Here is a 23,145-nt window from a genome sequence, read left to right on the forward strand (position 1 = left end):
TGTGTCTAGCTTGTATGGCGTTTTTGTCTGGTTTTGGTGATTATATAGCGAATTCTCTGTCACTGTGGGATTGGGCGGGCCGTACCAACAGTGATGGCGCTCCTGCGGAGCTAGTATGGCGTCTAGCAGACTCGGGCCCTGGGAGGATGGTGCAGCCGCCGCGAGTGAATCTGGGACTCCGAGACACAGTACTGCTGGCCTTTGCCGATAAAGGGCTTGGGGCTCCGCCTCAGTGGCTGCAGGCCCCAGGCAGTTAGGTCTGCGCTGAGAAAGGCGAGTCGGCTGTGCCTGTGCCGAGGAGGAGGGAGGTCTGGGGGAGGGGAGTGCCGAGAGATCAAAGGATCGTTTCTCACCTTCCCCAATCAAGTCCGTGGGTGACCCGAGACCAAGGTTTTCACCTCCTGCGATGTTCCCTGTTGTTTAGAAAGTCTCTCCGTTGTTTCCCTGGCTTCAGTAGTTCTTCCACACATCAGCTCAGAACTTTATCTCCTCCACAGCTCGGAAACTGTGTGTGCTAGTCGCCATCTTGGCTCCGCCCCCCGGAAATCCATATTTTTAAAAAGTATATCTTTATGATTCTCTAAATTTTCTCAGTGACTGTTGTAATCTCTCCCTTTTCATTTCTAATTGAATTACTTTGAAGCAACTTTCCTAATTTGGCTAAATGTTTATCTTGTTGATTTTCTCAAAGAACGGATTGTTCTTTTCATTTGTTTGTACTGTTTTCTGTTTCTGTCTCATTGATTTCATTCTTGAGTTTGATTATTTCTTCCCAACTACTCTTTTTATTACACACACACACATACACACACACCAGCACACTGTTGTTTACATATACTAATTGTTCAGGGTAAAAACCTGTTTCACTAGCAATGTAGCTATTCTACACACATGGTTTTGGCATGAGTGTTCTATCCCATTTTTGTAAGTATCTAATATTTACTGGTATTGAAGGCTGGCATCACAATCTTTTTTTTCTCTTAAACTCTCTGTAGATTTATATAGGCTTGTTCCCTCAGAGAAGCATATCTTACAGTATGTTTGCTTTTCTATTTAATTAATTTATTTTTATTCCATATTTTTCTTTTTATTTTTATCAGTTAATATGCTGTTTATCTTTTAATTTCTTGAAATGCTAATAGTTTATAGACATTCTGAGGAGTCTTATTCTTATCTGATTTTAGCAGAATTCCTTAATTTTTCTATGTCTTATTTTTATTATCAGAACAAATATTTTCCTCTTAATGGCTTACATGGTTGATCAACCTACTATTTAGAATTATATAGCCTAGTTTATGAGAGGTGGAGATCTTTTTAGCTTTTGATTATCTGTCATCACTGATTTCTTTCTGAACTAGGATCTAGTCTCAATAACTAGGCTTTTGACTCTGTGTTTATACAATACTAGCAAAACTGCCAGGAGCCAAAGCTATCTATGGAAGCCAAAGTCAAAGCTATCTAGTGGAGACAAAGGTAGTTACTGAAGCCAAAGCCAAGGAGAGAGCAAAGGTCATTTAGTGGAGACCTAAAGCTATTTAGTGAAAGTTATCTAAGACCCTAAATCATGGGTGATAGATTGTGAGGACATCCTTTGTTAGAGCATCCATAAGATATCTTAAGAGAACATCCTTATGGTATCTTGCAGGTACAATATTTAACCCATGAAAGCACTCTTCCTCTTTCCTGCAGCAGTAGATTAACCTTCCCCCTTTCCTGCCTTCTCCCTATATCAGTTGGATAACAATTTCTAACAAAGGGAAGCCTTGATCAGATGAACAGACTTGGCTTTCATTCCTGTGTCTCTTGTCCCCTCTCCCCCCATTCCTTCCACTCTCCACCTTAGGAACCCCATTGAAGCCCTGCAGATCGGGGCACAAAACCTCCTTGACTTTCAAATATGTCCAACCTTTTGACATTGCAAAAAACACACTATTTTAAGCACATTCATTATTCTTTTTTGTTGTGCTTCATTCATTCATAGCTGTCTTTGACTCCACTTGTCTACCTGTGACACAGAAATTACACACCACACAAGCCAGCAAGTTTGGGGCTATGTTTTTTTTTTTTTTTTGTCTTATATCTAAAATTAGTAACTACTTCGAGGTCAAAGATGGATTCTCTGCCCTGTATGATTTTCTTTCTTTGGAACACTTTTTCTCCACAAGTCTTAGTTGCCACAAAACATATCTAATTCTCTTCAACAATTTGTTCATTTATCTGTAATATTCTCTTGACTTTTTAATGAGACCCTTGGGCTAGCTAGGTAATATCAGAAGATGAAGTGCAAAGCTTCATATTTAATTTTATACTCATGATTTTTTTACAGAAATTTAAGATCTACCAATTTATGTACTTTTCTCTCAAAACTTCTTATATTTGAATTACTCCTTTCTTTGGTCTCTTTTATGACTATCTAAAGAGGCTGTAAGTCTACAAGGTATGTGACAATATGTTTATAGTTGCCAACAGAATTCTCATTTGGTATAATCGAGGTGGAAATATGAAGAGCAGGGGAAACACTGGAGAAGGGATAAGAGAAAAGAAAGCAGTGTGGTTTGAATGAGAAAAGCACCCATAGGCTCAGGTATTTGAATACCTGATCCACACCTAGGAGGTGTGGTGTTGGCTCAGCTGTTTCACTATGGTGAGCTTTAAGGTATCAAAAGCCCAAATCACTCCCAATTACTCTCTCTTTCACTGCCTCATGTTTTATCTTAAGATGTAGGCTTACACTTTATTTACTTTCTATCCCCCCCTCTAGTTCCCTCCCTCCTCCCCTCCCAATCCCTCCCTTCCTCCCCCTTCTCCACCCTTGCTCCTCCCCAAGTCCACTGTTAGGGGAGACTTTCTTTTTTTTTTTTCTTTTCTTTTCTTTTTTTTTTTAATTTTATTTTTCTCATTAGTTACATTTTGTTAATTCTGTATCCCTCATTCCCTCCCCAGTCCCACCCTCCCTCCCTCATCTCCTCCCTGCCCCTTTTCTAGTCCACTGATAGGGGAGGACCTCCTCCCCTTTCATATGACTCCATTTTGTCCAGTATTTTCAGGACTGGCTGCAAAGTCTTCCTCTGTGGCCTAACAGTACTGCTCCTCCCTTGGGAGGTGGGGAGGTCAAAGAGCCAGTCATTGAGTTCCTGTTAGAAATAGTCCTTGTTCTCCTTACTATGGGAAACCAATTTATTACTGAGCTATCACGGGTCACATCCAAGCAGAGGTTCTAGGTTTTATCCTCTCATGGTCTTTGGTTGAGTGTCCATCTCAGAAAAGACCCTGTGACCAGATATGTTTGGTCCTTGTGGAGCTCCTATCCTTTCCACATCAAACTCCCCTTCTTTCATATGATTCCCTGCACTCTGCTGAGGGTTTGGTTATGAGTCTTAGTATCTACTTTGGAACACTGCTAGGTAGAATCTTTCAGATGCCTTCTGCGGTAGACTCCTGTCATACGTTCAATGCATATCCCATTTGTCTTTCAAAATGAGGATTGATCATCATACCCCGTGTCTGCTTTCTTGATTATCTTCTTTAGGTATATAGATTTCATTATGTTTATCATATCTTTTAGGTCTATATAAGCTAGTATATTCCATGTTGTCTTTCTCCTTCTGGGATACTTCACTCAGAATGATCTTTTCTAGATCCCACCATTTGCCTGCAAATTTCATGATTTCCTCTTTTTTGATTGCTGAATAGTATTCCATTGTATAAAAATACCACAATTTCTGTACCCATTCCTCCACTGATGGACATCTGGGTTGTTTCCAGGTTCTGGCTATTACAAATAAAGCTGCTACAAACATGGTTGAGCAAATGTCCTTATTGTGTACTTGAGCAAATTTTGGGTATATGCCTAGCAGTGGTATAGCTGGGTCTTGAGGAAGCACTATTCCTAGTTGTCTGAGAAAGTGCCAGATTGACTTCCAAAGTGGTTGTACAAGTTTACATTCCCACCAGCAATGGAGGAGGGTTCCCCTTTCTCCACAACCTCTCCAGCATGTGTTGTCACTTGAGTTTTTCATTTTGGCCATTTTGATGGGTGTAAGGTGAAATCTCAGGGTCATTTTGATTTGTATTTCCCTGATGGCTAATGATGTTGAGCATTTCTTTAAGTGTTACTCTGCCATTCAATATTCCTCTACAGAGAATTCTCTGTTTAGCTCTGCTCCCCATTTTTTAAGTGGATTACTTGGTTTGTTGCTTTTCAGCTTCTTTAGTTCTTTGTATATACTGGATATTAGCCCTTTGTCAGATAAAGGGTTGGTGAAGATTCTTTCCCAATCTGTGGGCAGTCGTTTTGTTTTGATGACGGTGTCCTTTGCTTTACAGAAGCTTTTCAGTTTTATGAGGTCCCATTTATTGATTGTTGCTCTTAAAGCTTGTGCTGTTGGAGTTCTGTTCAGGAAGTTGTCTCCTGTGCCAATGAGTTCTAGGCTGTTCCCCACTTTTTCTTCTAACAGATTTAGCGTATCTGGTTTTATGTTGAGGTCTTTGATCCACTTAGACTTTAGTTTTGTGCAGGGTGATAAATGTGGATCTATTTTTTTATGTTCCTTTATTGTTAAAATTTGAACACAGGGAACTTCCCAGAAAATCATACTCCAACCAAGTACTATTCGTAGAGATATCCTGGAAACCCTGCACAGTGGTAGCCCATGGCAGTTCAGTGTCCAAGTGGGTTACATAGTAATGGGAAGAGGGACTGCCTCTGACATAATCTGATTGGCCTGCTCGTTGATCACTTCCCCCTGAGGGGGGGAGTAGCCTTACCAGGCCACAGTAGAGGACAATGCAGCCACTTTTGATGAGAACTGATAGACTAAGATCAGAAAGAAGAGGAGAACCTCCCCTATCAGTGGACTTGGGGAGTGGCATGCATGCAGAAAGGGGAGAGAGGGTGGGATTGGGAGGGGCGGAGGGAGGGGCTTATGGGGGGATACAAAATGAATAAAGTGTAATTAATAAAAAATTTAAAAAAAGATTTTGCTTATATTGTTGCTTACAATAAACATTTTGTTATTTTTACCATATATATATATATATATATATATATTAACCAACTAATTTTTTCTTATTCTTTATTAATTACACTTAGCTCACTTTGTATTCCCCTTGTGTTTCCCTCCCTCCTCCCATCCCACTCTCTCCCTTCCTCCACCCTCTGCATGCATGCCCCTCCCCAAGTCCACTGACAGGGGAGGTCTTCTTTTCCTTCCTTCTGATCCTAGTCAACTAGGTCTCATCAGGACTGGCTACATTGTCTTCTTCTGTGGCCTGGTAATGGTGCTTCCCCCTCAAGGGGAGGTAATTAAAGAGCAGACCAATCAGTTCATGTCAGAGACAGTCCCTGTTCCTATTGCAATGGAATCCACTTGAATACTGAACTGCCATGGGCTACATCTGTGCAGGGGTCTTAGGTTATCTCCATGCATGGTCCTTGGTTGGAGTATCAGTCTCAGGAAAGACCCCTGTGTTCAGATTTTTTGGTTCTGTTGCTCTCCTTGTGGAGTTTCTGTCCTCTCCAGATCTTACTGTTTCCCACTTCTTTCATAAGATTCCCTGCACTCTGCCCAAAGGTTGCCCATAAGGCTCTGCCCTGCAGACTATCAAATCAAATCAGATGCTGAGGGTTTCTTTTTCTTCCTTCTGCTCCTACTCTGTTAGGTCTCATCAGGAGTGGCTGCATTGTTTTCCTTTGTGGCCTGGTAAGGTTGCTTCCCCCTCAGAGGGAGGTGATCAAAGAGCAGGCCAATCCGTTCATGTCAGAAGCAGTCCCTGTTCCCATTACTACCCACTTGGATACTGAACTGCCATGGGCTACATCTGTACAGGGGTTCTAGGTTATCTCCATGCATGGTACTTGGTTGCAGGGAATTGTATGAAAGAAGTGGGAAATATTAAGATCTGGAGAGGACAGGAACTCCACGAGGAGAGAAACAGAAACAAAAAATTTGAACACAGGGGTCTTTCCTAAGACTTATACTCCAACATTTACTTTTTTATAAGATGCCTTGGTCTTGACATCTTAAAAAGAAAGAAAAAGGTAACTAAGACAAAATCCAAAGAAATTACAAAGTTACTGTTTTTTTAAAATTCAATTTATTTATTTATTTATTTATTTATTTATTTATTTTTTATGGAGATAATGACCGTTTATTTCTAAGCCTCGTAATTATCACATATTGAGATTGTGCTTTTATATAACTTCTCACCTTTGGCGTGTCCAATTAAGAAGGGTTGGGACACCTCTAATCACTTTTCCCTGAATTTTACATAGTACTTTGTTCTTATCCCCTTATTGTAGCTGGAAAAAAAAAAAACTAATTTTATCAAAAGCAAATTTTACTGACATAATTTCATTGGGAAAGAGGGATTGATAAATTTTTATCAACTCTTCTCAAACACTTACATCCTGCTACTTTGTATACAGTTTCCATTGACAGTGATGTTATGAAAGCCATGGTGCATGGTGCGTGCTGGGTAATGCAGACTTCAAGCATTCACACTCTATTAATTAATTCATCACCTAAAAGCTAAGTATTGATTTTTTAATGGTTTTACAAATCCATTTAAGCTTCTGTGATGTAATTAAGAGGATGTGTGCTTACTGTAAATTATCTAACAAGTACAATACATTACTCTCAGAAAGAGCAAACATTTTAGTTTGTGAGAGAACAACAAAAAGCTTTATTAAATACTTTCCCTATATCGACAGTTTATTTAAGAGCTATTGTAAGCTATTGTACTGTCTTAAAATCTATTATTTCCAAATATAAGAACAATGTTTCTTGAATTATAGTAATAGTGCATCCACACATCAACAATTTGTTTTCTACTAATTCTCCTATAAATGAGATTAGAGTAAATACTCTAACTGACCACTATCAGACATTATTTAGCTCATGCTGTGGAATTATATTTTAGGTTTCCATATATGTTTCTAAATAGTAGTTCATAAGAATTTTAGAAATAATTCTTTGTCTATTTATAATATTTGCTTCAACTTTTATAAGATTGCAAAAAAAATCAGATCTATGTTTTAACTCCTAAGACAATAAAGATTTATCTCAGATATCTGCTAAAACTAGAAACGATGTCATTTATAGGATGAATTGATTTCAGCAGCCAAATACCACAAGGCTTCATTGTTCTATTTGGCTGCTGAAATATATATGTATAGTATGTGTGTGTGTGTGGTGTGTTGTGTACACATGGATGGATGCATGTCCATGTGATTGTGTGTGGAATAAAGAAGTGGATTGTTTCAATCACTCTCCAGGTTATTTCCTTAGGCAGGGTCTCACAGTTTACTGCTTTGGGTACTCTAACTTGAAACCTTAGCCTGGGAACTGTGTCTATAAATCTGGAGTGTTGATGTTACAAAAAGACCAGTGTGCCCCTACCCAGCTTCTGTGTGGATGCTACTGATCTGAACTCCAGCCCTCATGCATGCATGGCATGCATTTATCTACTGATATATCATCCCACTGCCTACAAAACACCTCATAATATTCAGCATAAACTTTTCAGAAACAATCATGACTCACATGCTGGGTCAGGAATTTCAGTACAAAATTGGTAGAGTATTATAAATATTTTACTCAAAGGCCAATGTTATTTCCAACAGTTCATTGCCTTTTAAACTAACATGAAATCAAATTAGGAGTTTAGGAAAAAAAAAAAGTACAACACAGTCTCACAACAAATATATGACAAAGCATGCTAAGCAATGGAGAGAATGTTTCTAGGGTAAAAAAAGTGAGAGCATTATTCAAGAACTGTTTGTGACCCTGTACTGTATGTGTTCAGAGATTAAAAATATGTAGTTGTATGAGTGGTGTTTAGGTTAGGAAGTCTCTGACTTGGTGTTAAAGCAAGATACATCCTGGTACTCCATTTCTAAATAGTATTGATTGTGTATCTGCTTTGGGAGCGCAAAACCATGCTCATTAGAAGTTAAATGGCTGACTATATTCTTTTAGCTGCAATAGTTTTAGTGGGAACTGTTGCTGCTATGGCTCAGTTTATAGATGACACCCAACTGGCAATGGAAAATAGGAGGCTGTTTGAAGTTTCTCATCATGCGGAGATAAAAAGACTGCAGAATAATCCAGCTAGGCCTTTTGATATCAGTAATTAGCAGCAGACTCAAGGTTGGTATGTACCATGGCTTTCTTAAGTCAAAGTTAGATTTGTTTTATATTCTCAGAGTGAAAGAAAGAGAAAAAAAATTGCCAAATGGCTCTGTTTATGAATAAGAAAAGTGACCTTTTATGATGGAAACTAAGTAAATGGATGTTTTGTTGGTTTTCACATAGGAAAAGATGTGTCATTTTTTTATATTTGGTTTCTTCCTAGCTTTCTTCAGATAATCACCATTTGGCACTTCTTTAAGCATGTGTATAATTAGGACTTTAAAGAGGCTTCTGTAGATCATGAAGAAATCCTCTTATTTATTGTTAACTTCAAATAGGCTTCCAGAGCTGCAAATGAAATTAAAATTTTCCTATTTACATATTTTTATATATACCACCCTTTTCTATATCTCTCTCTGCACCTACACAGAAACCCACAGTTCTGTTTCATTATATCACCAACAGCAAATAGGGAGTTCTACACTTAAGCTCACATTCCTAAAATGGTAATTTTCAGATGTTTATCAAGCATTCGTGTGACTCTAACACAGCTCTGAGAATTATGCTATGAAGAGTAGAGCAGAAGGAGCTACATACAACTAAGGATGGCGAGAAAGAGAAATTCTCTTCCCCAGGGATGAGTTCCTTAATACGTTGTCCAAAATGAAGTGGTCAATCCTGAAATCATTATACTTAAATTAACAGTAAATGTGCTGAGCAGGCTGTGTTTTTACATTTAGCTATAGATGTAATCAAATAATTTTAGAAAATGGATGTGAATGTGGTAGCTCGACACAATAGTAACAGCTAGAAAGCTGAAGCAGATGAGGCGTATTACAGCATGATTGGGACTAGCCTACATAGCACAGTAAGAGCCTGTCTCACAAAACAATGAAGGACAGTAGGAAGAATCGTAGGAGGAGAGATACATAGATCATATTAGGGACAAGTAATTTAGTGTGAGTACATGTAAATGATATATATTAATTTATTTTTTATATTTCTTTTTTTAATTTTTATTTTTTTACATTAATTACAGTTTATTCACTTTGCATTCCAGCTGTATCCCTTTCTCTCATTCACTGCCAATCCCACCCTCCCTTCCTCATCTCCTCCCATGTCCCTCTCCAAGTCCACTGATAGAGGAGAACCTCCTCCCCTTCCATCTACCCTAGCCTATCAGGTGTCATGAGGACTGGCTGCATTGTCCTCCTCTGTGGCCTGTTAAGGCTGCTCCCCCATAAGAGGAAGGTTATCAAAGAGCCAATCAATGAGTTCATGTCAGAGAAAGTCCCTGTTCCCATTACTAGGGAACCAACTTGGATATTTCTTTGATAGAAACTGTTTTCATTCTGCATTATTTTCCTTTTCTAAATTTTTATTATTAGTTACATTTTATTAACTCTGTATCCCAGCTATATCCCACTCCCTCATTCCCTCCCAATTCCACCCTCCCTCCCTCCCTTATCTCCTTCCTGCCCCTTTCCAAGTCCCCGGATTGGGGAGGACCTCCTCCCCTTTCATCTGACCCTAGCTTATCAGGTATCTTCAGGCCTGGCTGCAAAGTCCTCCTCAGTGGCCTAGTAGGGCTGCTCATCCCATGGGGGGTGGGAGGTTTTAAAGAGCCTGCCATTGAGTTCATGTCAAAAATAGTCCCTGTTCCCCTTACTAGGGTACCCTTATGGATACTGAGCTACCATGAGCTACATCCGAGCAGGGTTCTAGGTTATATCCATACATGGTCCTTGGTTGTAGAAACAGTCTCATAAAAAACCCCTGTGCCCAGATATATTTGGTCTTTGTGGAGCTCCTGTGTTCTCCAGGTGATACTAACTCCTCCTTCTTTCATATGATTCCCTGCACTCTGCTGAAGGTTTAGTTGTGAGTCTTAGTATCCACTTTGATACACTGCTAGGTAGAGTCTTTCAGAGACCCTCTGTGGTAGGCTCTTGTCCTGTTACTTGTTTTCTCCTACATCCAATGCACATCCCATTTTAGATCAATCCTCACTTAGAAAGGGTCCTCTTTCTTGTTTATCTTCTTTAGGTGTATAGATTTCATTATGTTTATCATCTCTTATAGATCTATATAAATGAGTATATACCATATGTGTTTTGCTCCCTTGAGTGTCTGCAGAGCCCCAGATCCAGGATCCTTCTAAAATAGAAGCCAGGCATTGGACACTCCTCACCCACATACCCACTGTGGGAAACAGAGGGTCACTTGGGACATTCAAGCCCCTGCTCTGCAGGTCCAGCTGAGGAGTTAAGGCAGATAATGGCGGAAATTGCGCCATGACCATCACCAGTGCCTGTTACATATACAGTGCATACACAAATAACCCCCTAGAAGCCTGAAAGGCAGAGCCCCTCCCACATACTCAAGGGTTCAACATTCTTGATCACTCTTTCCCTAGAGACACACTTCCATGCACACTTACACACACACACACACACACACACACACACACACACACACACACCTACCCCTGCATTTGCCCTTCTGCGCCTGCGTACTTTCCTCCCACAGGTACAGCTAGTGCACCAATGCACACGCTGAGGCCACGGGACCTCTCTCAACTTCCTGAAGAACTCTCCAGATGACAGAGAGAGACGGTACTAGTCTGAACTGCAGAATCCAGAAACAAACAGGGAAGGTTTCAGATAAGGCAATGGCCAGGGGTTGGTGAAAGAACACATCCAACATAAAACAGGACATCATGACTTCACCAGCAACCCCCCAAATTGATGGATACTCCAATTCATCAGAAGCACAGGAAAATGACTTTAAAGCTATATTAATTTAAAAAAAATACTAAATCCTAACCAAGCAAGTCAAAGAATTGTATGAAAAAAAACTTCCAGTCTCTGAAGAAACAGAAGAAGGTATCAGAAGATGAAAAGATCTCCCATGCTCAATGCTTGGCAGGATTAACAAAGTAAAATGGTGATCTTACCAAAAGCAATTTACAGATTCAATGCAATTCCCATCAAATTACCAACACAATTCTTTACCGACTTTGAAAGAAAAATGCTCAACTTCATATGGAATAACATGAAACCCAGAATCGCGAAAACATTCCTCTACAATAAACGAACTTCTGGAGGTATCGCCATCCCTGATCTCAAGCTGTACTATAGAGCAACAGTAATAAAAACTGCATGGTACTGGCATAGAAACAGAATGGTAGATCAATGGAATCGAATAGAAGACCTAGAAATAAACCCACATACTTATGGACACCTTATTTTTTACAAAGATACCAAAACCATACAATGGAAAACAGATAACATCTTCAATAAATGGTGCTGGTCTAATTGGATGTCTACATGTAGAAAAAGGAAAATAGATCCATACTTATCTTCCTGCACAAAACCAAACTCCAAGTGGATCAAAGACCTCAATATTAAAATGGACACACTATTTCTGCATCCATTCCTCCATTGAGGGACATCTGGATTGCTTCCAGGTTCTGACTATTACAAATAAAGCTGCTACAAACATGGCTGAGCAAATGTCCTTCTTGTGTACTTGAGCATATTTTGGATATATGCCTAGGAGTGGTATAGCTGGATCTTGAGGAAGCTCTATTTCTAGTTGTCTGAGAAAGCACCAGACTGATGTCCAGAATGGTTGTACAAGTTTACATTCCCACCAGCTATGGAGAAGGGTTCTCCTTTCCCCACATCCTCTCCAGCAGGTATTGTCACTTGTACCTTTACACAATGGAATACTACTCAGTAATTAAAATCAAAGAAATCATGAAATTTACAGGCAAATGGTGGAAACTAGAAAAGATCATCTGAGAGAGGTATCCCAGAAGCAGAAACACACACACACAGTATATACTCACTTATAAGTGGATACTAGACCTATAATATAGGATAAACTTACTAAAATCTGTATACCTAGCAAAGCTAAACAAGAAAGATGATCCTGGGTAAAATGATCAATCCTCACATAGAAAGATAAATGGGATGGACATTAGAAGAAGGAGAAAACAAGAAACAGGACAGGAGCCTACCACAGAGGGCCTCTGAAAGACTCTACTATATGCTGAGACTCATAGCCAAACTTTGGACAGAGTTCAGGGAACCTCATGAAAGAATGGGACAGGAGCTCCACAAGGAGAGCAACAGAACCAAAAAATCTGGGCACATGGGTCTTTTGTGAGACTGATACTCCAAACAAGGACCATCCATGGAGATAACCTAGAACCCCTGCACAGAAGTAGCCCATAGCAGCTCAGTGTCCTAGAGGGCTCCCCGATAATAGGAACAGGGACCATTTCTGACATGAATTCATGGACTGGCTCTTTGATCACTTCCACTTGAGGGGGAGCAGCCCTACCAGTCCACAGAGGAAGACAAAAAAGCCAGTCCTGATGAAATCTGATAGCCTAGGGTCAGATGGAAGGGGAGGAGGACCTCCCCTATCATTGGATTGAGGGAGGAGCATAGGTGAAGTAGCAGGAGGGAGGGTGAGACTGGAAGAGGATGGGGGAAGGGTCTACAGCTGAGATACAAAGTACATAAACTGTAATTTATAAAAATTAAATTAAAATTTAAAAAATGCTACATCCTTCCCAGGGTCCTTGTTCTTGCTTAGTTTCTTTAGGTGTAAGTATTTTATTACATTTATACTATATTATGTGTCTAATATCCACTTCTAAGTGAATATATACCATGTGTTTTTTTTCTGCTTCTGGGATAACTCACTCAACATGATCTTTTCTTGTTCCCACCATTTGCCTGCAAATTTCATGATTTCCTTGTTTTTAATTTCTGTGTAGTATTCCATTGAGTAAATGTACCACAAATTCTGCATAAATTCTTCTGTTGAGGGACATCTGGTTTTGTTTCCTACATTCTGGCGATTACAAGTAAAGCTGCTATGCACATTTTTGAGCAAATGTCTTTGTTCTATAGTTGAGCATATTTTGGATATATTCCTAGGATTGTATAGCTGGATCTTGAGGAAATACTATCCCTAATTGTCTGAGAAAGCACCAGATTGATTTCCAAAGTGGTTGTATGTCAGAAGAGGGAGAAAATAGGTACCAAGGTAGGAGACTACTACAGAGGCTTCTGAAAGCCTCTACCTGGCAGGGTATCAAAGCAGATGCTGAAACTCATAGCCAAACTTTGGGCAGAGTCCATGGAATCTTATTAAAGAAGGGGGAGGCATATGCCTATGAGTGGTACAGGTGGATCTTGAGGAAGCACTATTCCTAACTGTCTGAGAAAGAGCCAGATTGATTTCCAAAGTGGTTGTACAAGTTTACATTCCCACCAGCAATGGAAGAGGGTTCCCCTTTCTACACAACCTCTCAAGCATGTGTTGTCACTTGAGTTTTTGATCTTAGGAAAGACAAATGGGATGGACATTGGATGTAGGAGAAAACAAGTAACAGGACAAGAGCCTACCACAGAGGTCCTCTGAAAGGCTCTACTTAGCAGCGTATCAAAACAGATACTGAGACTCATAACCAAACCTTTGACAGAGTGCAGGGAATTGTATGAAAGAGGGAGGAGTTAGTACCACCTGGAGAGGACAGGAGCTTCATAAGGATCAAATACATCTGGGCACAGGGGTCTTTTATGAGACTATCTCCAACCAAGGACTATGTATGAATATAACCAAGGACCCCTGCTCAAATGTAGTCCATGGTAGCTCAGTATCCATGTGGGTTCCCTAGTAAGGGGAACAGGAACTATTTCTGACATGAACCCAATGGCTGGTTCTTTGACACCTCCCGCAAAGATGAGCAGCCCTACTAGGCCACAGAGGAGGACTTTGCAGCCAGGTCTGAAGATACCTGATAAGCTAGGGTCAAATGAAAGGGGTCCTTCCCTATCAGTGGACTTGGAAAGGGGTAGGGAGATGAGGGAGGGAGGGTGGGATTGGGAGGGAATTAGGGAGTAGGATACAGCTGGGATACAAAATCAATAAACTGTAACTAATATTAAAAAATAAATTATAAAAAAAAGAAGGTGGAGACAGAAGCTCCAAGAGGAGAGCAACACAACCAACAAATCTGGTCCCAGAGGCCTTTTCTGAGGCTTCTCCAACCAAAGATCATGCATGGAGATAACCTAGAACCCCTGCACAGACATAGCCCATGGCAGTTCAGTGTCCAAGTGGGTTACATAGTAATGGGAAGAGGGACTGCCTCTGACATAATCTGATTGGCCTGCTCTTTGATCACCTCCCCCTGAAGGGGGAGCAGACTTACCAGGCCACAGAGAAATGCAGGCAGTCCTGAGGACACCTGATAGACTAGTGTCAGATGGAAGAGGAGGAGGACCGCTCCTGTCAGTGTACTGTGGGAGGGGCGCATGGGAGCAGAAGAGGGAAAAAGGGCCGGATTGGAAGGGTATGAGATGAGGGAGGAGGCTACAGCTAGGATACAAAGTAAATAAATTGTAATAAAATAAAATTGCTACATCCCTCCTTTACTGTTCTTTGCCCTTTCAGAAAGATAAAAAGAAACAAAACCACTGGCTTTAGACTTGTCCAGGTTTTTCTTTCTGTTTTTGTTTTTTAGTAGTAGAAATAGAGCTCCTTATAGGACAAATATATTAACATATAATTTCCAAGGTCAAAATAGGAAAAAGACTAATTAACAGTCATAACTAGAATATATTTATTATTCTTTGTGACCTTTATCAGACACACATCAGACCACTGCCTCCTGGAGACAAATGAAAAAAAAAAAAGTTATGTTTTTAGATGAATGCAGTCCAAAGAAACACTTTCTAGCATTGTTGAGTGTTATAAGACTGGATGGAATGATTCTTACTTATTCATACAGCAGGAAGTTCCTGAGCATTTTCTGTGTATCTAGTAGCATTTTAAGCACCAGCAATTCTGGAGGTCCTTCTGCCTTTAGAGTGTTCACAATACAGTAAGAGGAGAAGGATAAAACAGAATACCAACACTTGGACAGTTGAGGAAGGTCATGTGAAGAATCTCCATGTGTTTAAGTATAGCTTGTGTTATAGAATAAGACCATGTCTCGCAAAATAGAGGAAATAAATAAAAATTGAGTAATGGAGAATGGGAAAGACGGAAGAAGAGAGATTGAGACCACAATGGGAACATAACGTTGTAGTTGTAATAAGGTGGCCAGGAAGAAAACATTAAAAAAATATTTGGAACACAGCAGTAAGCTTTGATGAACAGTGCTTTTCTTAACACAGCGCGGTATTTCTGACATTTTCACATGCTCCTTTGTCTCATACCTGTGTCAGGAAGACCCCACCAAGATCCTGTGATCACTGAACCTGAGATCTGAAAGGCAACAGCATACAAACCTAATAATGTCTGTTAATAATGTCTGCACCGTTTTTCTGTGCTTTCGTATCTGGGTGCCTTTGGAGGGGTAAAAGAAGCCATCAGATTAACCTTTGTCCCACTCTTGCAATAGGATTAATGATGCTTTGTACAGATATGAGTTGCTGTGGTAAGAAGTCATTGGACACTAAATAGATAGGAATAACTGGTACTTTATGAATTTTTTTTACAAACAACAGAATTAAAAATATTATCATGGATATGAGTCATTTCAAGTGGAATTACCCTGTGATTGGTGAGCCAAGGGATAGACACGTGCTATAATTGAAATATAATCAAAATACAGCAAATCCCCTTCCTTTTTATTATTATCATTTATAACAATTTATGGCCCCCTCCTTTGTCTTCTCCCAATCCCATCTTCCTCCCCCTATGCCACTCCCCTAGTCAAGGGATAGAGGAGGACCTCCTCCCCTTCTATTTGACCCTAGCCTATCAGGTCTCATCAGGACTTGTTGCATTGTCTTCCTTTGTGTACTGGCAAGGCTGTACCCCCCCCCCCCAGGGACTGGTGATCAGAGAGTCTGCCACTGAGTTCATGCCAGAGAAAGTTCCTGCTCTCCTTACTAGGGACCCCACTTGGAGAATGATTCTATGGACTACATCTGAGTCTGGATTTTAGCTGCTCTCCATGCATTGTCTTTGGTTGGGGTATCATTCCCTTCAGGGCCCCCAGGGCTCAGTTTTTATGGATCTTTTGCTCTCCATTTGGAGCTCCTGTTCCCTCCAGGTCTTTATATCTCCCCTAAGATTCCCTTCAGTTTGCCCAAAATTTGGCTGAGTCTCAGCCTCTGCTTTAATACTTCGATCACTAGAGTCTTTCAGAGGCCCTTTGTGGTAGGCTCCTGTCCTGTTCCCTGTCCTCTTCTGCTTCAGATATCTATCACGTTTGTCCTTCTGAATGAGGATTGAGGATCTTCCTTAGGGTCTTCCAAAATATGCTCAACTATACAACAAGAACATTTGCACAACCATGTTCATAGCAGCTCTATTCATAATAGCCAGAAGCTGGAAACAACATAGATGTCCCTCTACAGAGGAATGGATGCCGAAAAATTGTGGTACATTTACACAATTACTACTCAGCAATTAAGAACAAGGAAATCATGAAATTTGCAGGCAAATGGTGGGAACTAGAAAAGATCATCTTGGGTTGGGTAACCCAGAAGCAGAAACACAGACATGTTCTATATTCACTCATAAGTAGATATTAGCCACATAATATAAGATAAACATACTAAAATGTATACTCCTAAGGAAATCCCCTTCTTGAATAACTTTGCAACAACTTTCTGTATCATTATTACTATAAATGAACAGTTTATTGAAAGTGATTATGTACTGCATAGTGGCATCACAAAGCTGATTAAAAGTAGCATCTTTCCTGTGCTTTTTGTGTTGCTGTAGCTGGGGTTAAACCACACAGAAGATCATAGACACAAAAACACAGTGAAGCAGAAAGCTTGTCAAAGAAGGAGAGGCCAAAATAACTTCCACAGAGAAACCAGAATCCTGAAAATTGGAAATGTCTGTTTACCAAAATGAGCGAAGCAGATTAAGTACTAAGACACTTCCTTATTCTGCCATCTCTTTCAGGGGCATTGTCACTTTTGTGGCCATTCTCTTTTCTTCACCTATAACAGCCATAGTACCATTCAAATCTCAGGCTGTTTTCCTCAGCCAGTAAGGTTTGGCTAGCTGGAAGTACTGGTGTTGTGAACAGGTCCTGGATGATAAGGGTTCGGGTCCTGAGAATACTTGTAACAGCCACTGGGTGCTTATCTGGCTACAGCCAATGGAAAAGAGAATAAGGAGCAGGGACTAATATTAACAGGTTCCTAAAAAAACAAAGGATCCATGCCAAAAGAGAGCCAGGACTGGAAAGAAGTTCACTAGGCCATCCTCTGTTCCCGAGTCTAGTTTTTTTTTAACTAGCTTCTAGAAGCTGATGAAGAAAGAATGCTTACTCTCCACATTCTGTGCTCCTCTGATGTTGGAGGTCCATTATCAGGCTCATCAGCAAACCACAGTAAAAAACCAACAAAGAGAGGGCACAAAGTCAAGATAACCATAAAGGGAGTTTGAAAAGTCCTCAAGATGTTTCTAAGGCTGTGTTTAAATACTTCTGTAACAGATGCCTAGCATCTGGAAAGAAGAAATCATGGGCAGTTCATCTAAACTCTCAACAGGAATCTGACAAAACAAACCCATTAAGTCAGAAGCCTTTAACTAGAGCTGTGATCATTGTAATGAGTGGGATTAAGTATTTCATTTTAAAATTCATAGTTTTTTTTTATACATAAATTTGCTTTGATAATGGCTGGCTTCAGCCAGATTGTTTCTGTGGCTTTTCTATTTTCTCTGTATTGCAAATTTGGCTCTAGATTAAAGATGTTAGGCTCAGATGTGAGAATTTGGTGTGTCTGACAGGTCATTGTGATTATCTGAGTTAAACCCAGAAGTCCTTGTCCTCTCTCCCTGAGACAATGCAGAGTGCTGACATATACTAGCTCGCAGGCACATCACCTTTACAAGACCCTGGGGCCATTTGAACTAACCGGTGACAGCACCCCCTTTCAGAGAGTATCTTGCAGCCCTAGGGGTTGAGAAGTATTTGTTTTGTAGCAGAATTTCGATGATATTCCTAAATATGTCCAGAGACACATGGTTGATGGGTTCTTCCAATGATCAGCTAGAAAAACATCAAATTCTCGACAGAAAGTAATGTAGAATGTAATTCAATCTTTTTTTTTTTAAAAAAAAAAACAGAAATATTGAATTGTTTTGAGATAAAAACTACAATGGTTTATTCCTAAAGCTTTTAACTTGTGCTGTTAAAAACCCTCTTTGCTATTATCAGTTGACTGAAGAAACGAGCTTTCTAACTAGTCCTCATGTGCAGATGGCCCTTGACAGCTTACTCTAGCATAGATGGGCACAAGGTGGAAGATAAATTATATATACTTTTCTGGTTGTTGTAAGCTGATGAAAACCAACTTAAAGAAAGAAGTCTTATTCTGGCTTACTTTTTGAAGGGGTTTAGTCCATCATAGTGGAGGGAAGCATACCACAAAAGAGATAAAACAGGAAGTAGGAAATAAAGTCCCAGTGATGTACTTCCTTCCAATCCAATGAGGTCCCACCTCCTAAAGTTTACAGAACCTTTCAAACTACCATTGCCAACTGTAGACCAAGTGATCAAAACACATGAGCCTATGGAAGATATTTCACATTCAAACCATAAAAAAGTACACTGCAGAAACAAATGAGAGTATGTTTCCAATTATAATTATTTTCTCCATCAGAAAAATCAAGATCAGATACCATATCACTGACTTTCAGCCCCCTAATACTCTAAGAGAATTTTTGTTTTGGGGTTCAACCTCCTCTGTGCAAATGGCAGCCCCTTCATTGATCAGGTTGCTGAAACTGTGCTGATTTTTAACAAAATGCTATTTTTTGTATCATTTTTTTTTTGTTTCTACTGTGGTTCTCAAAATAGTTATTATTGCAATACAAAGTCAGAGTTATCCCACATCAATACAATGTATGTGGTAGTGCCTAGATTATGACTGGATTCCCATAACATATGCTATAGTACATGGCCAGGTTTGCCTTCAGATGAGAAGATCTTGCTGATCTGCCTGTCTAAGTGTTATTTTGAACAAGAAGAACTTCTTAGTAATATTAAAACTTTTATCTGGCATGGGATCTTTGAATGATAGGTTCTTATGTTCAAAAGGAATATTTTGCCCTGTTCTTGAAATCTTAGAAATACATGGAAGTGCTCTTAGACTGAAAAGTTACAAGAAGCCTTAGATGGATTATGCTGCTTGTTGACAAAATTTCAAAGAAGTAAGTCTAAGAAGTTATGGGAAATGCATTGAGGATTCAATGAAAACTTGAAGATGTTTTTTGTAGGTTCTCTAACATTTTAGTATAATATATATATATTATAATATATATTATAATTATATTATAATATATAATATATTATTATATAAGTTATAATATATAATTATAATATATAATATAATTATATATTATAATTATAATATAATATATATTATAATATATATATAATTTTTTTTAAAAACTAGCTTACCCTGTGTGACAATGTAATTCTGTACAATCGTTTACAAAATTGGAAAGTAAAAAAAAAAACTGTTTTTTTAAGAAAAAATGTTTTAAAATAATTTTACTGTTACAGTATATTAGTGAAAATAAACTTATCAAATCAATCTTTACAGCTTAGGCTGAACCTTTAAAAACTTAGCATCTGGGGACATAAATGAAAATCATTGTTAGTCTTGCATCTCATATTTTTGAAACTCATGTGAAGTGCACTACTATGTACCAGCAAATCTATCTGCAAACATACTAAAATTATACAAATGAAACCAAAAGGGCTTCATAAAGAAGGGCAACTGTTTCAATCAATTATGTGTCCTCAGTGCTTATTTCCATGACTGATACATAGTAGATGATTGATACATCAAATTTAATTGATGAATCAGTAAGGAAATATGAAATTATATGGCCATGACCATGACAAGATAATATTGTGAGATCTACCAGAGAAGAGCTTGTCTGGACTAATGCTCTGCATTTCACCCCTGTTTTGCTGTCCATGGTAGCTATTTCTCACATATGTGATATCAGTGTTCTTCAAATGAACATATTAATTATTTGAACCTTTTATGAATTTTTACAAAGTATTTTGATTATAGTCCACCCTCCTGAATCCCTCTTCCTAGCTTTTCTGCATAGACTGGTTTTTGAAAGTACAAGGTGGGAGAAAGTCAGATTGCTTGTTTGTGCAACCCCAGGGACACAAGCTGTACAGTAAGGATCAGCTGTTTCCTGGAATTCAATGGATAACATTTTTAGCGAAGCCTCGGGCCTGTGTTATGGTCATGGTTTGAGGGTTTGGAGATTCTCTTTATCCACTAATGTTATTTCTAAAATGTATAACCATAAATAATTTCCTTTGGTAGTATGATTTGAGAACAAATGCCTGGTTATGAAATGAAGAAGGATTATCTTGTGTATTGAATAGATGTAGCACTTATCAATAATAAATCTGATAGTCTATAGTTTAGGCAGGAACTCCCCTCTATTTACTGGTAAATACTTTGAAGTGACAAGAGTTGTAAGACCATAATCTTTACATTTGCCAAATGACTGCATTTTATGGAGTTTTTATTTTTTAGAAGCTTATCAATATATATATTTTTCCTATATTCAGAAGAAGTAGTTTACCTGATTTTCCAACTGAGACTTACTCATTCTCCATTTCTTTTTATTCCTGTTTGTAAAATGGTCGTTTATCATGTGAACTTCTCTTTTTCCTATAACATGGTGCTAGTATATCTCACAATAGCCAAGAATAGTGGAGTTTAAATTTTCCCAATACTCATTATTGGGACTTAGTTCAGAATTCTAGCTTAAAAGAGGAAATGTTACCAGCTCAACCCAAGCAAGGAGAGCAATACAAGTATTCATCCTCAGGAACAGAGTAATTGAAAGAGTTCTGTGTAATGAATATGTGTGTTAGACAAGTAAGATATGGGAAACTAGTGAATTCATGACCCTACTTAGACTTTTATGTGTTTGGGATCATGTTGGATTAAGATTTCATCGGAAAGTAGTCTAAGCATTTTTCAGAGCATCAATTAGTGTCTTATAAACTTAAAAAAACAAAAAAATCTCAGTTAGTATGTTAAGAAAAAGGAAGCTATTCCTGAATCTTTCATGTGTATAAATATCTACTGATAATTTAAGTTTAGCATTGAAAATAATTCACTAAATAGGATCACGAATTCCCAGACTATGACTAGGGAGTTTGCTTCAGTTGTGCCAACTTCACACTGTTTTCCAAACCTGAGGAAGAAGCTTTACATGGAGCTTTCCCAGGATTTATATTTGCAATGTGTTGGTTTGAATAACGTATACCACATAATCTCATTATTTGACTACTTGGTCCCACGTTGGTGGTGTGCTGGAAGGGAGTATGACTTTGTTGGAAGAGTTATGCCACTGGGAGTGGTCTTTGAGAAAAGAATTATGACATTCCCATTTTTTTCTCTCTACTTTTGGCTTGCAGTTCAAGATACAAGTCCCTAGCTGATGTCCCCGATGTCATGCTTGCTGCCTGCCCCCTGTTGCCACAATTTCCTGCCATGTTGGATTTTTATCTCTCTGGAACTGTAAGCCTAAATAAAACTTTCATTCTATAAGTTTCCTTTGTTCACAGTGCTTTATCACAGCAGTGGGAAATAACGAATACACAAGATAGTAGCAAAGAGGAGACTAGTACTATGAAGGAAGGGATATATGTTGTTGAACATGAAAGGATTTTGAACTTTGAACCAGAAAAAAGTTGAATCCTATAAGTAGAGCATAATGGGTTACCTGAGTAGGAGGTTGGAATACAGTAGTGCTTATGTGGAGAGCCTTGGGGAATGTTAGTTCAAAAGGCTTCAGAGTAAAACAGTTTAGCAACTGGGATAGATAATGCTTTAGTAATATTTTGGCAAAAATGTGGATGTATTCTGCCCTTGTCCTAAGAACTTGCCTGAAGCTAAATTTAAATTAATTTGGGGAGGAGATTTTTGAAGCAGCCTCATATTGATGCAGTTATGTGGTTATTAGCAATCACTATCAATATTTTACAATTCTATAATAAAAAATAGTGACTAGGGAAGAAAGAAGCAAAAAATACATAGATTGGAAAGTAAGAAACCAAACAAATAAAAACTGACAAGCTTACTTCTACACAGTGCTCATGTTGGACTATAATTGCTAAGGAATTTAGTGACTGACATTAAGGAGCGGCCAGATCAAAAGAAGGGTGCCCTCAGGGCAAGACTCCACCCAACCAAGCTTCTAACTTATGAAATGAAAATGTGTAAAGACTTTTCTGCTTATATAAACTAGAAGAAGCAAAATCTCTTGCAAATACATTTGGCAAGTGTTCATCCCAAGTTGATAGCCACAGTTTACATTGTCCACACAACAAGGAGTCATGAGTAAAAGAGTCATGCATACTTTCTTTGAGGTTTCAGAGACCTGATGAGGCCAAGAAATGCATAGTAAAGGAGACCCTGCATTGAATCCTTGAGATGTCATTGTGACAGGCTATCAAAGTGAAGACTGGGATGCATTGCAGATCCCAAGATGTTGGAAATGACAGAGCCATGAGCTATCTATCTGCTTCCCATTTGGTAGCACTGTTTGGAGAAATTTAGGAAGGATTACCTTGATAGAATTATGAAAGATGGAGTATAATTTTCAATTTCAAGATTGAATAATGCTTTTTTTCTTTTCTAAGTCCCATAAGCTGCATTTTGTCAGGGTAAGTTAATAAAAGCAGCAGAAATGAAACTAGAAAAATGTATAAAAATTATGTGAAATTTAAAGTTCAGTGTCTTCCTGCATGTGGTAAAGTTCTTCTTTTGGTATGGACTCTGCAGAGTTTCAAGGCTAATCAAGGTATTACATGGAGAGAGAGAATTTCCTAACTTGGACTCTCTCTTCTTACCATCCCATTGTATCAAAATCTCATTATTATGATCTCATTTAATCTTAATTATTTCCCCAAAGCTCCAACTTCAGTAGCATGATTGTCTTGTGTCTACATCATAGATGGAATAAA

Source organism: Psammomys obesus, unplaced genomic scaffold (assembly GCF_907164565.1).
Source record: "Psammomys obesus unplaced genomic scaffold, mPsaObe1.curated_primary_1811, whole genome shotgun sequence".
In the NCBI taxonomy this organism is placed as follows: Eukaryota; Metazoa; Chordata; class Mammalia; order Rodentia; family Muridae; genus Psammomys; species Psammomys obesus.